At 36.6% G+C, this 14,472-nt stretch overlaps 1 protein-coding gene across 5 annotated transcripts in view; it reads left to right on the forward strand.

The window, feature by feature from the left end:
• KAT6B (lysine acetyltransferase 6B) overlaps positions 1–14,472 on the forward strand; it is a 2,279,653-nt gene that overhangs the window by 2,071,554 nt on the left and 193,627 nt on the right. The gene's annotated exons all lie outside the window — the stretch shown is intronic.

The following is a 14,472-nucleotide window of genomic DNA, read 5'->3' on the forward strand; positions in this document are numbered from 1 at the left end:
CGTCGTGCTCAAGCCCTAAGCAAGGAATACACAAAGTATGATAATCTTTATGCGGTATCTGTTTCCCACAAGAAATGCAATTATTAACTTTTTCTGACATCCGGTAAATGACTGAGGCAAGAAAAAAGTAAAATATTCCCAACGGGTACTTAGCCAACTTTGAACTCGGTCTGAAACTTCTAAATCGAAAAATCTCAGAACGCCAACCGGCACTTGCAACACTGCTTCTGCATCGGACCATGCGGCAAAAAAGACTGAGGATATGACGTCGGTCATACGCATTTGTACCCTGACGTTCTGACGTCAGTCAAATGCGCCCTGACCGACGTCAGCCTTATACTTTGATATTCGGGCCGACCGAGGACAGCGGACTACCCAAGTGTAAGGACTGCAGCAATGTGGGATGAAGAACATCTTCTTATTTATGACTTCCTTGTTTATGGTTTCTTCTAGTAAGGAGAGAAATTCACCAAGACTCAGTGGTGCTAGAGGTCCATTTCCTTGTAATACATTTCCTGTCTACTGCTAATATTGTCCATAAATATGAATCTGATTTATTCAAAGAAAAGGTGTCATCAACATTAAGAAAAAATAAAGTTTTAATTCATGTGAACTTATCTGAAAATAAAGCTGAAAGAAAAGCATCAATATCTTTCCACAAATTCCATAGTTTAGAGCAATCATAGAAAATATGGAACCAATCTGCATTACATGATGTTAGACATCTCCAGCAAATGATGTTATTCAATTTTTTGAATTTAGCAATTTTGTCAGGAGTTAAAAATGTTCAGTGTAAATACTTCCAAATAAATATACTTCAGTATTGACCCCAAGAAGTGAATTTTACTGAAGATAGACTTTTAAGTTTTTCTGTCTGGGAGAGGCTATGAGGTAGGCCTTTAGTCATTGTATTTCATTGCTTAGTTGTTAAAATGGATCTGTATACAAAATGGTATATAATTTGGATACTAAATTGTCAAACTGTTGATCACACATAATATTCAAGATTCAAGAATATTCAAGATCAAATAATATTGCGGCTATGAGAGTGATTAAGGGTGGTTGATCTAAATATGAAGAGTTCTGAATAATTCTGCATAAGTCTTGAGGATAAGCAATTATACTTTGTAGTAATAACCAGTCTTGCAACAATAAGCTACAGTCTTTCATAATTTGCCGAAGTTGTAAAGTTTCCAAGTCTTTAATACATTGTCTCCAAAAAATAAAATTTTTAGTTTCCCATTCATTAAAGATGTTAATGTGAAGTTTATCTGGGAAGTTTTTTTGTGATTTTAAAGGGGATTATTAGGTCAAACCAGGATTTGATATCTACATTTGAGTATATTATTTTTCTAAAGTTATTAATAATGTTATTTAGATAATTTAGTTTTCGTGGGTTTTGTCATATTATGTTGGATAGTGTGACTAAAAAGAAACCAGAACATATTGGAGGGATGTTTGGAAGGAATTTTACATGACAGTGAGTTTTCATTCTGTATTATAGCTTAATAGAGATCTTTCCAATTTGAGTCAATCCAATTTAATGTGCTTTTAAGTAATGATGCTCTAGGGCATACCTCTCAACCTCTTAGAGCAGAAAATCTGTGCAAAGCCTAAATGATGGGGGGACAAATAGGGACACATTTTAACTATTGCTCTTACAAGCTTAGAATGTTGATAGAATAATAGGTTTTGCATTAGCATGAATTTTCTGAAGGATGTGGAGTCTTAAACTCAAATATTTCTCATTATTTAATGACTTCAGTCCTCAGCTATTTACCGGAAAGTTGCAGATTTTAGGAGGAACACACCAAAAATATGAGGCAAAACTCTGGACATTCTGCGAAAATCTGGATAGTTGAGAGGTGTGCTCTAGGGTATAGGTTTCCAAGTCAGGGAATCTTAAACTATCACCATCCCAAGATCTAATATGATGCATATACGCAATCCTGTTTTTGTTTGGGTACCATGGGAAGTTTAATAAAATTTTATTTATGAGTTTAATATAATTATTCCCAGGATGGGTGTCTAGAGCCAGAACAATGTATACAATTTTTGAAAGGAGAGTCATTTTTAACAATTGCAGTCTGTCCTCGAATGAAAAAAAAATTGTTCCAGCTACTCATGTATGTATTTACCTGAGATATTATGCTTTTATCATTTGTTTTTCTTGTTTTTTCCAAGTTTTTGCACATTTCCCTTTGTCATTAAGACTAATATGTTTACATTTTTGCTTATTAAAGTGAAGGCCTGAAATTTTTATTATTGTGTCTGTTTCTAATAATTCTTGATTTGACTTGGGTAAGGTAAGCAGGATATCATCCACAAATAGCACTAGTTTAGAATTGTATTGATTATAAATATTAATGCCTTTGATTTCATGATTATTTCTTATTGATGACACTAATGTTTCTATGGCAAGGGCAAATAATATTGGGGATAAAGGACAACCTTGTTTGGTGCCTTTGGTTATGGGGATGTACTTTGAAGTGAAGAGGCCTAGTTTGACGTATGCCAAATTATCTGTATAAATAGCCTTTATCATGAAGATGAAAGATGTTGGAAACGAGAATGCTTTGTGTTTCAAACAAAAAAAATTCCAGTTTACAGAGTCAAATGCTTTTTCTATGTCTAGACTCACCAACAAGGCTTCTTCATTTTGTTTGTTTTAAGAATTCTGTTAATGTTAATATTCTTTTGATATTATCATGAGTGTGCCTTTTATGAATAACAAAAAAAAATTGTTAAGAACAATTCATATCTGCCATATATTTAGACTTGTCCAAAGCCTTTGATATGGTAAATCATAATAAACTTATTGAAGTCCTCTCTGCTCTAAATCTTTCTAACTCCTCTATCACCTAATTTCAGAACTATTTGTTTGGACGTCAGCAGGCCATACTTTGGCACCACCACCTCTTCACTCCCCTACCAGTTGCCTTAGGGGGTCCCTCAAGGCTCCATCCTTGGACCTCTGCTCTTCTCCCTCTTCACCAGTCAGCTTCATACCTCCACTTCTCATGCCTCTGTGATACAATATGCAGATGACTCTACCCTTATATGTGCAGCCTCCTCTCTACAAGACCTCCACATCATCACTCAAGATTTATATCTATCTGTAGAAACATGGCTTACCAACTCTCAACTTATTCTAAACCCCAGTAAAACAAAATTTCTTCTCTTTTACCCCTCAAGAGCTCCCTCTTCTTACTTTCAACTTAGAGTCTAAAAATAAAACCATTATTGCCCCAGTAACACATACAAAAATGTCAGGCATTGAAATTGACAATAATCTGAAATTTGACATTCATATTGCACAAACTGTTAAAAAGGTTCACAAGAAATTGGGTCTTATTTACAGAAATAGTCAATTCCTAACTAGATCCACAAAAGCTACTATTGCCAGTAGCCACCTCCTGCCAACTCTCCCATATGCCTTCCCAATACTTACCAACCTCCATAAAACTGATCTAACCAAACTTGAATCATGCTGTGATAAAATTCCCAAATTTGCTACTGATACCTCACATAGGTCACATCACTGCATTGCTCTTAAACATCTTAGCTGGCTAGAACTTCTTCAATTGCTTCAGTATAAACAGCTTATCTTTGCCTACAAAATCCTACACCGGCCAGATAAAATCCCTGCTCTCAACAATGTTATACAATCATAGGTTGGTACTAGGCTGTCGGCCCTAGGGCCTATACAAGCCTAGCCATAACAATTCCCTGGGTATTTCTTCCCACAATGTTTACTTCCCTGGACCCCTGTCTAGCAGGGCGGCTGACGTGATCCCCGGAGTGAATTTCCCATCTCCCACCCAATCGTCAAGGTTCCTTTTGAAGAGGGCCAAGGATGCACTCTGCTTGACATGTATGGGCAGTCTATTCCAGAGTATGGGGAGTCTCTGGGTCAGGAACCTATCCCTTCAGCATGTTTTGTTCATTGTGATGACAAGGTTTAGATCCCTGGAGCGTGTGGCCCTGAGGGATTGGGATTTCTTTATGTGGAGCATGTCCAACAGCTCAGGGTTTGACATGGCCTTGTATGTTAAGCAGAGATCGCCTCTGAGTAGACGATATGCCACAGAGTATAGCTGGAGTTTTTTTTAGACGGTCAGCATCGGTCATCTCGTTTAGGCCTGTGATTCTTTTAGTGAGGTATTTCTGAGGCCTTTCCAGCTGTTGCAGATGTCTTGTGAGGTACATACTAAATGGGGCATTGTACTCTATAATGGGTCTAATGAGGGATGAGTACAGTGGACAATGACCTCCTTTTTTCTGGATGAAAAGCCCTTAGTGATGAGGTATGCCACATAGAAGGATTTCCTGACTGTTGTGGCGGTATGGTTATCGAAGGTGAGACCACTGTCCACCTGTGTCCCTAAGTCTCTCATCACACTTTCAGTGTTTAGTGTACTGCCACCTATGTGGTAATTCATGAGTTCATGGTTTTTCCCAAAAGGGATAACTATACATTTCTTGGCATTAAGCTTGAGCCCATGGCTCTGGCACCAAGCATCTGTTTCTGTAAGGCCCTTTTGTAGAACATCCACATGATTTGGGGATTCAATAATGGCTCCCAGTTTGCAGTCATCTGCGAACTTTGTTAGCCAGAGTCCGTTAGAGTTGGCCTGTAGCTCAGAGAAGTAGATGCCAAACAAGAGTGGTCCCAGGACTGAACCCTGAGGTACTTATTTGGAGTCGGCTACTTTTACAGTGTGGGTTCTGTCACTAAGCCAGTTGGCAACCCATCGAGTGACATAGGGATTTATCCCCAGCTTAGTAAGTTTATCTATGATTCAAGAGTGGGGGATGGTGTCATATACCACTATTGGACCCCTACATTCTAGTAACAAAGTTATGTTAAAGACCACCAAAGCTAACAACTCAGCTGGTGAATTTATCTTTTCAAATGTTATTCCTAAACTGTGGAACAAACTTACATCCAAAATTTCCTCTAACTGTTCCTTAGCACAATTTAAAAAGCTCCTAAATTCTTACTTTATAGAAAACTGGCTTTGTTCTTGTTAACATCCTGGATAATTCTTAGCTCTTTATCTAACTACATCTGTCATAGTTGTTTCTATCATGCTAAACGAAAAACAAAACAAAAACTATTTCATCAAACAAACCACTGGCAATTTTCGCTGTGTGTTACACCTTTATTCCATAAAGCGCCTTTCGTTCAATTAAAATCCATGAACTTCTTCAGATGGAATATTCTACATTTACCATTATTTAAATACAAATTGAAGTTGATCACATGGTAATTATTCACAAAAATTAAAGCTATATTGTCTTTTATAAAACCGATAAAACCAAATATTTTTAGTTGTCTAAAATGCAAGTCCTTATGAATACCAACATTCCTACCATTATATTAGTATACTACACATATTTATAATACAATATTAAATATTAATATTCAACTATTTCCTGTTATTAAAACACAAAAATAAAAATCATGAAGTCGTAATATTTTGAACAGCAGAAGCTTACTTAAATAGTGTGATTACACCTTGTTAACCCACATTCATCTAATGTTATAGATTACCTACATAAACTTTTCATTTTTAATATAGGCGTAATTGAACACATGTCATTCAAACCTGGGTCATTATATGCATATAGTCATATTTGCCATACTAGTTCTAATTTATCTAGTTCCAACTCAATTGGCCCCCCTCTTATATTTTGTGGGACCTGATCTAAAACCCAAAACTTGAATTCATGTCCAGGACATTCTTGAATATGTTTGGCTAAAGCATTGTCCTGGCTCATTTTTTTAATGTTGTATAAATGGTCGTATATTCTGTCCCTCAATCTTCGTTTTGTTTTACCAACATAATATTTGGGACAGTATTGGCATTTAGCTAAATAAACAACCATTTTAGAATTACAGTTATATTTTCCTTTACTGTATAATACTCTGCTATTGTCCATAGTTATTGATAATCCTACCTGGATGTGCTTACAGTAGGGGCATCCAAGACACTGTTGCATGCCTTTATTTTTAATGTATGTGTTTTGGACACACTCAAACAAGTTTTTAAAATTCCTGTCTCTTTTCAGTACAAATTTTGGAGTTGGTCCTAACTTTTCCAATAGGTCCTTATCTTGTGTGATAATATTCCAGTTTTTACATACTATATTCCTAATGTATTTATAATCCATATTAAATGTGATGACAAAATTAACATTAGTATTATTAAAGTTGTTACCAACATGAGATATTTGACTTGTTGTTACTGGACTAGGACTAATATTCATTTCTATTACATTATAAACCCTTCTGTTTTGATTCAGAATGGGTTTATACATACCTCCATTTCTTTTCTCCACCACTTCAGTTATGATTTCATCTAGGAGGGCATCAGGGTATGCTCTCCTAGTGAACATTTGTCTTATCAAATGACATTCAGAAATGAAATCATCCTCTCTGCTTGTCATGCGTGCTGCCCTTACAAGCTGTCCTTTAACCACCGACTTTTTCTGTCGGTAGGTGCGCTTGAGAAGTGGAGAAATGTATTAGAATACGAAGGTTTTCTATAAATCCTTGCCTCAAATTTCTTATCAGCATTATTTTTGATCAATAAAATGTCTAAATATGCTATTTCCTTCTCATGAAAATTGTATGTAAATTCCAGAAATTCTGTAGTCTGATTAAAATAATCTACCATAATTTTAGCTTGGTCTTTATCACCTTTAAACAGGATAAAAATGTCATCCAAGAATCGGGTGAAATATGCTATCTGGGATTTTATATGTTCTACATTGAAAATGTGATTATGTTCCCAATAATTCATTACCAAGTTGGCAAAACTAGAGCCACATGGAGATCCCATTGCCACTCCTTTTGTTTGATGATAAAAATTACTTTTAAAATAGATGTAATTATGTGATAAGACAATATCTAGTAATTCTTCTACCAATGATATTTCCATTAATAGGGCTCCCTTTCTCCTAAGATTAAGGGACACCCACTCAATACCAAGATCCTGTGGTATTGAAGTATATAAATCTCTTACATCTATTGTGAGAAAATTATGTTTATCATCAAATTCTATTTCATTCATTTTTTCCAAAAATGACCATGAGTCCTTACATATTCCTATTTCGCTAGATACATATTTTTTAAGTATTAAATCTATTACCTTTGCACATGCATATGTTGCAGAGTTTCTACCATCGACAATTGGTCTAAGGGGGGGGGGGTTATTCAAAGAAGTTCATGGATTTTAATTGAACGAAAGGCGCTTTATGGAATAAAGGTGTAACACACAGTGAAGGTTGCCAGTGGTTTGTTTGGTGAAATAGTTTTTGTTTTGTTTTTTGTTTTTCATAGTTTGTCATCATGGCAACCAATCAGCCGAGTGCTACACAAGAACTTTTTTCATTACTTGAGAGTGAAAATGACATGGAAGAAGAACAAACGCTTACTAGCATTGTTATTGCTTTGTCTCAGCAAGTCAAGAAATTATCCAAAAAAGTGGACATGCTTAGTGATAAACACAATAGGCATTCTGATCGGCAGCAGCAGCAGCATACTTTAAGTACGTCTCCAAGAAGCTTACCTACAACTTCCGGAGCGAACATTTTGAACACAAATCTACCCTCAGAAGTAAACGGTACTTCCAGTCAGCGTCCAGCTGCAGCGAATAACACTCAAGGGCCGACAACTTCTTGGGGGGATACCGAATGGACAAATAATTAATTCCAACGCAAATAATGGATTTTCCAACAGCCAAAATAACTCTAACATCACTGGCCAGGAAGTCGCTAATAACGGTGGTGTAAATTTTGGCAGAACTGTTGAACAATCACAAAATACTGCTATCCCAGGGCTTATTGGCATTCCGAATCTCAAGGACTGGTTATCTACATCTATGGGTATGTACAACAATAACAGTACATTTGTAGGAACGAATCCGGCTAGGGAAGAAGTTAACATCTTAAATTTACTTAACGAGTTTGATCATATTTTGTTGAAATATAAAAAATTAAAGCTTGAGATTGAATATTTCACAGAATGTATCCGTTTGCAATTGGTACCTAAAGGTCTACGAATCTGCCATTACCCTACAGGACTGGTAGCACAATCTCAATTCCACTTGGATCTTGTCAAACTATTTAACAAACAGGGCTTGGAACTGTTGGACTTAATGAGTAAAAACTATAATATAATGGCAGAGGAATTAAACGATGAAAGTATGGTTTTGGACACAAAGATTAAATCACATCCTGATTTTGAAAGATACAAATATGAATATATCCGTATTTTTCAGACAATTGACATGTTTATTAATAAAGCTAAGTCAATTAAATGCAAAAAACTTGAGCGGGACCGTTCACAATATCAAAATGGTACTGCATACCCTAGCCCTCCTCCAGCACAACAGTGGAGAACAAAGGGTAGTGCAGCAGTATCTTTTTCTAATGGTCAAAATGATATGCCATTGTATGAGCAACGCCAAGGGGTGAATGAGGGGGGTAAATATGGAAAATGTGACTATAGATCCTGTTAACCAAGATGAAAACACGGATTTTCCGCCAATTACATCTCCAAATATGTCAACTAATGACCTAGGTCCACGAAGAAGTGCCATGCCTACAGAATCAAAACCCTAATACTAATGGTAATAATACCAGGACCAATAATAAACAATGGTCCAATAACCAAGAGGGTTTTCAGAGGGGGAAAATGCAGAGCAGAAGGAACCAACGGAAGAAACACAACAAATGGTGATAGTTGTGAATAATACACAAAATAATCCTTCAGTTATCACGAATTCCGAAGGGGACTTCTCTGTGTATAATTTTTCCTCAGTAAATGTTTACACTGATTTAGTGAATACATTGGCAAAAGGTCTTACCTTCATACCATCTAGGAGGTTGGATATTACTAACCATATAATAGATCTCAAAATGTATGTAAGGAAATTAAACTTACAGATATTATTAGGCAATATGAGTAGATTGCAACCAGATCATTATAGAATTTCTAGTATTTTCAACCCCCCACTGCATAATTTATTGTATACCTTTGAGAAAGTATGTGAATTAGATTTCAGATATTATAATACATGGAATAAGACAAAAATTACTGATAAGAATTTAACCAGGGATGAACAGGAAAGTATTAAAAGTCTGAAACAGTTCAAGGTCAGAATTATGAAACCTGATAAGGGGGGTGGTTTAGTATTCATGGACCCAATAGATTATGAGAATAAAATCGAGGCATTGTTAACATCTGATTCATATATAAAATCTTCAATTAATGAATATAATCAAGCTAATCAGAGAATCAAAATATATCTTAATGATTTATTCATCGAAGGTCGGATTGATGTGAACATGTTTAATTATATGATTATGCCAGCACCTATAGCACCTACGATTTTTGGAGTCCCTAAAATTCACAAGAGTTTGAATAACCCCCCCCCCTTAGACCAATTGTCGATGGTAGAAACTCTGCAACATATGCATGTGCAAAGGTAATAGATTTAATACTTAAAAAATATGTATCTAGTGAAATAGGAATATGTAAGGACTCATGGTCATTTTTGGAAAAAATGAATGAAATAGAATTTGATGATAAACATAATTTTCTCACAATAGATGTAAGAGATTTATATACTTCAATACCACAGGATCTTGGTATTGAGTGGGTGTCCCTTAATCTTAGGAAAAAGGGAACCCCATTAATGGAAATATCATTGGTAGAAGAATTACTAGATATTGTCTTATCACATAATTACATCTATTTTAAAAGCAATTTTTATCATCAAACAAAAGGAGTGGCAATGGGATCTCCGTGTGGCTCTAGTTTTGCCAACTTGGTAATGAATTATTGGGAACATAATCACATTTTCAATGTAGAACATATAAAATCCCAGATAGCATATTTCACCCGATTCTTGGATGACATTTTTATCCTGTTTAAAGGTGATAAAGACCAAGCTAAAATTATGGTAGATTATTTTAATCAGACTACAGAATTTATGGAATTTACATACAATTTTCATGAGAAGGAAATAGCATATTTAGACATTTTATTGATCAAAAATAATGCTGATAAGAAATTTGAGGCAAGGATTTATAGAAAACCTTCGTATTCTAATACATTTCTGGACTTCTCAAGCGCGCACCCCTACCGACAGAAAAAGTCGGTGGTTAAAGGACAGCTTGTAAGGGCAGCACGCATGACAAGCAGAGAGGATGATTTCATTTCTGAATGTCATTTGATAAGACAAATGTTCACTAGGAGAGCATACCCTGATGCCCTCCTAGATGAAATCATAACTGAAGTGGTGGAGAAAAGAAATGGAGGTATGTATAAACCCATTCTGAATCAAAACAGAAGGGTTTATAATGTAATAGAAATGAATATTAGTCCTAGTCCAGTAACAACAAGTCAGATATCTCATGTTGGTAACAACTTTAATAATACTAATGTTAATTTTGTCATCACGTTTAATATGGATTATAAATACATTAGGAATATAGTATGTAAAAACTGGAATATTATCACACAAGATAAGGACCTATTGGAAAAGTTAGGACCAACTCCAAAATTTGTACTGAAAAGAGACAGGAATTTTAAAAACTTGTTTGAGAGTGTCCAAAACACATACATTAAAAATAAAGGCATGCAACAGTGTCTAGGATGCCCCTACTGTAAGTACATCCAGGTAGGATTATCAATAACTATGGACAATAGCAGAGTATTATACAGTAAAGGAAAATATAACTGTAATTCTAAAATGGTTGTTTATTTAGCTAAATGCCAATACTGTCCCAAATATTATGTTGGTAAAACAAAACGAAGATTGAGGGACAGAATATACGACCATTTATACAACATTAAAAAAATGAGCCAGGACAATGCTTTAGCCAAACATATTCAAGAATGTCCTGGACATGAATTCAAGTTTTGGGTTTTAGATCAGGTCCCACAAAATATGAGAGGGGGGCCAATTGAGTTGGAACTAGATAAATTAGAGCTAGTATGGCAAATACGACTATATGCATATAATGACCCAGGTTTGAATGATATGTGTTCAATTATGCCTATATTAAAAATGAAAAGTTTATGCAGGTAATCTATAACATTAGATGAATGTGGGTTAACAAGGTGTAATCACACTATTTAAGTAAGCTTCTGCTGCTCAAAATATTACGACTTCATGATTTTTATTTTTGTGTTTTAATAACAGGAAATAGTTGAATATTAATATTTAATATTGTATTATAAATATGTGTAGTATACTAATATAATGGTAGGAATGTTGGTATTCATAATAAGGACTTGCATTTTAGACAACTAAAAATATTTGGTTTTATTGGTTTTATAAAAGACAATATAGCTTTAATTTTTGTGAATAATTACCAGATTTTAATTGAACAAAAGGCACTTTATGGAATAAAGGTGTAACACACAGCGAAGGTTGCCAGTGGTTTGTTTGGTGAAATTGTTTCTATCATGCTGTATGACTCATTCTCTTTCCTCATTCTATACTTACTTCCCTTTTTCTTGTTCAAATGTATTTATCAATGTGAAGTTGTTCAATCTCGCTGTTCATTCTTTACTGATGGGTTCGGAAACGATCCATCAGCTCTGGTACGGCCGTATGCAAAGCTCGAGGTCTTCCAGTAGCTCGAGGCCAAGCCCTTATCCCATGATGCACTGTGAATTACATCAGATCTAGTTTGCCGCGGCATCTGATTGGAGGTTCCAGTGCAAGCTCGGGCCAGTACTATTTTTAAAACTTATAAATTATCAGTTATTTCAATAATTTTTTTGCTAAACTCTCTTAAATAGTTTGATAGTTAGGTTGTTTGTTTTATAGCTTCTTAAAAGCTCCCCTTTCCCATGTGTGAGTAGTAATATTTCATATATCAGCCTCATGTGTTTTGGCCTAGTTTTTTCTGCTGTTTTTAGTATATCTGCATATATATATATATATATATATATATATATATATATATATATATATATATATATATATATATATATATATATATATATATGTATAGATGTGTGTATATATATATATATATATATATATATATATATATATATATATATATATATATAAAACTATTGTTGGCCTTCTGTATATTGGCCTTAGCATAGTAAATAGTAGTTAGCTTTCAATTCTTTTCAGTTTTGTTTTTCTGTGTGTGAGTTTAGAGCCTAGTAAATTACTAATATTTGCTGTTAAAGTTTTCTTAGGCTCCTTTGTGTGTGTGTGTGTGTGTGTGTGTGTGTGTGTGTGTGTGTGTGTGTGTGTGCTGTTAGAGCCTAGGGTATTGCTGATTAGCTTACTATATTTTGTGTCACATTTTTCTTAGGCTCCTTTGCGTGTGTGTGTGTGTGTGTGTTGTAAGAGCCTAGGGTATTGCTTATTATCTACTCTGTGTTTTTCTTAGGTTCATAGGTAGGTACTAGGCCATCGGCCCAAGGGCCTACGTAAGCCTAGCCAACAAGGTTCCCTGGCTTACGCCACCCAAGAAAGTTATCTTCTGTCGAGGAGAGACACAGAAGTGATCCCCGGGGTGTATTTCCCATTTCCCATCCACTCATCAGGATTTTTCTTGAAGAGTGCTAATGAAGAACTTTGCTTGACATAGATGGGGGTAGCCTGTTCCAGAGTATGGGAAGTCTCTGGGACAGGAATCTATCCCTCCAGCATGTCCTGTTTATTGTGGTGACAAGGTTTAGGTCCCTAGAGTGTGTAGCTCGGAGGGACTGGGATTTCTTTAGGTGTAGCATGTCCAACAGCTCTGGGTTTGACATAGCTTTATATGTTAGGCAGAGATCACCTCGGAGTAGGCGATACGCTACGGAGTAAAGCTGGAGTTTTTTGGGGCGGTCAGTGTAGGGCATTTGTTTGAGGCCAGTAATCCTCTTTGTGAGGCACTTCTGTGGCCTTTCCAGCTGCTGCAGATGTCTTGTGAGGTACATTCCAAAAGGGGCGTTGTACTCTATAATGGGTCTAATGAGTGTCGAGTAGAGGGGAACAATGACCTCTTTTTTCCTGGATGAGAACCCTTTTATGATGAGGTGTGCCACGTAGAAGGACTTCCTGACTACTGTGGTGATGTGACTATCGAAGGAGAGACTACTGTCCACCTGGGTCCCAAGGTCTCTTATCACACATTCGGTGTTAAGTAGATTGCTGCCTAAGTGGTAGTTCATGGGTACAGAGTTTTTACCAAAGGAGATGACACTGCACTTTTTGGCATTGAGCTTGAGGCCATGGCTCTGACACGAGGCATCTGTCTCAGCGAGGCCCTTCTGTAGGATGTCCACATCATTTGAGGACTTGACTATGGCTTCTAGTTTGCAGTCATCTGCGAACTTCATTAGCCAGAGGCCTTCTGTGTTAGCCTGTACTTCAGAGAAGTAGATACCAAACAGGAGAGGTCCCAGGATGGAACCCTGTGGTGCTCCACTTGTTACTGCTTTGAAGTCAGATTTAGAGTCTGCAACTTTTGCAGTGTTGGTTCTGTCAGTGAGCCAGTTTGCAGCCCATCTTGTGACGTAGGGATTTATACCTAGTTTAGTGAGTTTAGCTATAATTCCAGAATGGGGAATGATGTTGAAAGCCTTGGTGAGGTCAAGATAGGCTGTGTGAACCACCTTACCCTCATCTACGGCTTTAGTGACTACCTCAAAGAAGTTGATCAGGTTCAGGAGGCATGATCTGCCTTTCACAAACCCGAACTGGGTGGGATCCAGAGTTTGGAGGTTACCAATGTCTTTGTTTGAGTTCCATGATGATACGTTCCATGGCCTTGCAGACCAGGCTCGTCAGGCTAATAGGTTGATAGTTCCCGGGATCAGTGATGGCTCCTCCTTTGTGGATTGGGATAACTGTTGATGTGTGCCATTCACTGGGCACAAAGCCTGATGCGAGGCTATTGTTGAACATGGTGCTTAAGTAGGGAGTCAGTTCGTTCTGAAGTTTGTGTAAAACGCAGCCTGGGTTGTTGTCCGGTCCCATGGATGCTATGTTTTTGGCTTTAGAGAGTGCAGCTTTTAACTGCATAGTTGTGATTACAGGGACTCTGCATTCTTCCTGTATAGATATGGGCCCTTTAGGGGGTGGGGTGGAGTTAGCACTGAACCTATCTGCCAGGATGTTGGCAATATCAGTTGGTTCTGTAATTTTCATGCCTTTGTGCTGTAACTCAGAGCATATCTGGGTGTTGCCATCGTGATTCTTGACATAGCTATAGAATGTTTTGTGGTTTCCTTAGAATTAGTGGCGATTTTGTTTTCGTAGCTAGCTTTGGAGGATCTTATAAGGGATCTCAGCTTCTTACTGAGGCTGTCCAGGGAGCTCCTCCACTCATGGGATTTTACTCTCTTTTGCAACAGTTTCTTCCTTCTGTTGTACAGTTTGTTTATGGCAGGGGACCACCAGATTGGCTTCCTTTTTAGTAGCATAATGGCGGATAACA

The sequence above is a fragment of the Protopterus annectens genome, chromosome 14.part0 (assembly GCF_019279795.1).
Source record: "Protopterus annectens isolate FY-2018-M chromosome 14.part0, PAN1.0, whole genome shotgun sequence".
NCBI lineage: Eukaryota > Metazoa > Chordata > Ceratodontiformes > Protopteridae > Protopterus > Protopterus annectens.